Source organism: Rhincodon typus, chromosome 9, assembly GCF_021869965.1.
Source record: "Rhincodon typus isolate 14 chromosome 9, sRhiTyp1.1, whole genome shotgun sequence".
Lineage (NCBI taxonomy): Eukaryota > Metazoa > Chordata > Chondrichthyes > Orectolobiformes > Rhincodontidae > Rhincodon > Rhincodon typus.
In genome coordinates this window covers 75,158,890-75,163,026 of record NC_063340.1, presented here as the reverse complement: position 1 = coordinate 75,163,026, position 4,137 = coordinate 75,158,890, and positions in this window count along the sequence as shown.

The window sequence follows — 4,137 nt, the reverse complement described above, 5'->3', positions numbered from 1 at the left end:
AACACTGTTCACTCGGCAAAGCCCTACATACAACAAAATAACTTAATGAAAATTAATTATTGTTTGATTCTGATGAAAGTGTAATGTCGGCTAGGCTAGCATAAGCATTACTTAGAATTGCGTTATGGTATCTTGTCCGAGTTCATCTGCAATACTTTGCTTTGAAATTCAGTTCCAAAGAAGAGTCATATCGGACTCAAAATGCCAACTCTATTACTGTTTCCGAGGTTGCTATCAGACCTGCTGAGTTTATTTCGCACTTTCAATTTTTACTATGGCATCTTGTATTCACTTACATGGCAGCTGCTGTTTTAAAGGTATGCTGTGGTGTGGACAGCGATCGCAGAGTCTGCTTTTATTGTCCATATCTAGTTGATATTGGGTTTTCTCCCTGAAGTGAAGTAGTCTGTATGCTTAAAGTGTCCCCACATTGCAGTTTGATTGGTAAGAAGTGTCATCAATCAGTCAGTAGAGCAGTGGTTTAGTGTTTGAGAATCTTTTTAAATTCACTTATGGAATTTGGCCATCGCTGACTTGATAAGCATTTATTGCCCATTTTGCTCAATTGCTGTTGAGAAGATGGTGATGACCCACCTTTAAGAAGCATTTGGGTGCCTTTAAGAAGGGAGTTCCAAGATTTTGATGCAGTGACACTGAAGAAACAACACTATATTTCTGAGTCAGCGAGGTGAGTGGCTAGGAGGGGAATTTGCCGGTGGTGATGCTCCTATGTATCTATGCCCTGGTCCTTCCAAATGATGATGGTTGTGGGTTTGGAAGGTACTGTCTAAAGAGTCTTGGTGAATTTCTGCAGTGCATCTTGGAGATGGTGCACTGGTACACTGGTACTGCTGAGCATTGGTGTAGATTGGATGTTGTAGATGTGGTTCTAATCAAAGGGGCTGCTTTATCAAGCTGCTTGAGTATTGTTGGAATATTAGTTGCTACTTGTTCGCCCAAGTCTGAATATTGTCCAGATCTTGCTGCATTCGGTCATGAATTGCTTCAGTATCTGATGCTGTAATGCAAATGATGCTGAACATTACACAATCATCAGTAGACATCCCCACTTCTGACATTTTGATGGAGGAAAGGTCATTGATAAAGCAGCTGAAGATGGTCAACCTAGGGCCCATGTTGCCAAAAAATGCTCAAGCTCTCTCATGTGTACTGACTATCAGGACGTGGAGAATTCAGCAAAGCTGTTGCAGAATCATCCATGGCAAATATCCTGCGGAATATCCATGACTAGAAACTGAACTGGACAAAACATATAAACACTGCAGTTACATGGTGAGGTCAGTGCCAGGAATTCTACAATAACTCACCACCTCATTCCTAAATGCCTATCCACCGTCCACAAGTCATAAGTCAGGAGTGCAATGGGATATTCTCCCCTTGCCTGAATAAATATAGTTTCAAAAACACTCCAGCTCAACACCATCCAGTACAAAACAGCCCACTTAATTGGCTCCTCACTAAAGGAAAGAAGCAATAAAACTGGCAAATGAGACATACTGTTCTGACTAGTCTTGTATAGTTCAAAATGGAGGTCTGCTAAAACCAGTATATTCATTTCCAAGTATTAAGTTTTTATTTTAAGCTGGTGTATCCTTATGGACTTCAACCACCTTAAACATTCACTCTCCAACACTGACACAGTGGCAGTAGTGTGTGCTATCAACAAGATGCAGTGCAGTAACTCAAAGATTTTTTCAGCAGCATCTTCCAAATCCATGACCCCTACCACCTTGAACAACAACATCGGCAGATGCATGGGAACACCACCAAATGCAAGTTCACCTCCAAGCCACACACCATCCTAACATGGAACTAAATCACTGTTCCTATGCTGTCGATGGGTCAAAAACTTAGGACACATTCTAAATGGCGTGGTGTGTGTAACTAGTCCCCCAAGGACTGCAGTGCTTCTCAAAGGTTGCTTACCATACCTTCTCAAGGGCAGTTAGGAATGGCAATAACTGCTGGCCTACCCACGAATGCACAGATACCATAAGCAAATAAAGAACTGTAAAGCATCACTGCTCCGCTTTCTTCTGTAGTTTCCTGTTCATTCTTCTGCTTTTCCACTTGGAAACTTCTTAAAATGGAAATTGGCCACTTTGTGGTTTTATGGAGTTTTAATAACTTAATCAAGATTAAAAATACAATGGAGAATTCTATAAACTTTATTATAAAATTTAATTACATTGTATGGTGTAATGTTGATCTAAGGTACTCACTTTCATCGTATCAGAAGCCTGAAGCTGTCCTAATCACCTTTTTGATCTTTGATTAGAAATAAATAGGTATAAATATTTCAAAACGCAAATGGTGTTCACAAATGGTTATCGAATCCTCGATATTTTTAATTTCTTAGACGAAGGAAATACTTTTTCTGATTAATTGTGCAGTAAATAAAGGATCCTATGCAAAAGTGGCAATGGAGATCAGATTGGATTAAACATCGCTCTTTCTAAAACCAGACCGAACAGAAATTTGTCAGCCAAATAACTACTAATTAGCTCACTTAGAAAAGCAGCTGCATACTAAAGGCACAACATCTGAGGAGCAGCATCTTGTCTCCAAACCATTGTTACTTGGTCATGCAAAATGCTTTTTGCGTGATATGTATGGAGAATTTAATTCAGCATGCTCAGAAGACTTTAAACATACTCCTGGTTTAAAATTGTGGTTTACTTGGAAGTATGTTTTAAAAGCAATTAATATTTTGTCGTCTTCATAACCATTGTTCCTCTGGCCCCAGTGTATTTTTAATTTAATCTTCCTAGTGATTTCAGTCCATTTAAAGCTTCTTCCACTTAATGCTTGTACCTCAAAGTGTTCATTATGGATTGACACCTCTTTTGCTTATGTAGAGCATAAGACACCTGGGAATGATTGCAAGGCAGTAATTTGATCACCAATATGTTATAAATCATGAGATCTAAACTCTTGAGATGAAATTACATCCTCAAAATCAATCCACAGTATTTGCAAGTCTGGTAATATCCTAGTTGAATTTCTTTTTAATTCAGTTCCAAATAATGTTGAATAATGATCACACAATTGATTAACTTCCGTAAATAATAGAACCTTTAGAAATAAGATAAAACTTCTGGCTTGGCACAGTAATGCATTGTTTCATTGTCTTTGTGTGTAACCGTATGTAATGTAAAAGCTGATGTTGCCAACTCGTGACCAGCAATATCGACAGGAGTGTGTGTACAATATATGTCATCATCTATGTAAGCTAATGTAATCAACCTATGCCTTATTTGGGATTGCAAATTGAAATAAATAGTTGAAAAATGTGATTCTACTCCTGTAAACATGGCACATTAGTCAGTTTGTAAATTACATACAGGTCCTTTTATTCACACCAACTTCAAGCAAATGGTTTTCACTGTTGAGGAGAGAAAGTAAATGACCTTAAGAATGTGTATCATCACATACTAAAATCTTACAGTATTAAGAAAAAGATATTCTCCTGGTCATCATTCTTCCCTCCACTACTATAATTTAAAAGAAACGATCTGTATGCAGCAAAACCTCTATAACGTTCAGATGGGGACTGGAAGTGACAAGTAATATTCATGCCACACAAATACCAGACAATGAACATCTCCATCGAGAGAGTTTAGCTTTTTTTTCTTTATTTCCATGCTATTACCACAGCTGAATCCACAACCATCAACATCCATAAACTTAACTGAACCAGCATATAAATGCTATGACAAAAAGAGCCGATCAGAAGCTGAGAACTACCTCCCTCCTTTTCCAAAGTGTGCTAAAGATTCATAATATATTACTGTTTGAGAGATTGGGTTCTAAATTGAAGAACAATATACAGCTTTAAGTTGAAATTATATTTTTATTGTGTGTGTTAAGAAGGAAGACTTTTCTTAAAGTTTATTTCTGACTTGACTGGATGTACTGGGTTGTCTGGAGATTTGTTCAGATAGTTAAATCTTTAAACTCTCGATTTATTGATTTATTGTCATGAGTACTAAAGTACAGTGAAAAGCTTTGTTTACAAGCAGAACAGGCAGATCATAATAGGCAAGGATGTATAGATCAAAAAGGCTTAGGCATACAGGTTACATTGCAGAGGGCTTGCACTAGGCAATATCAACG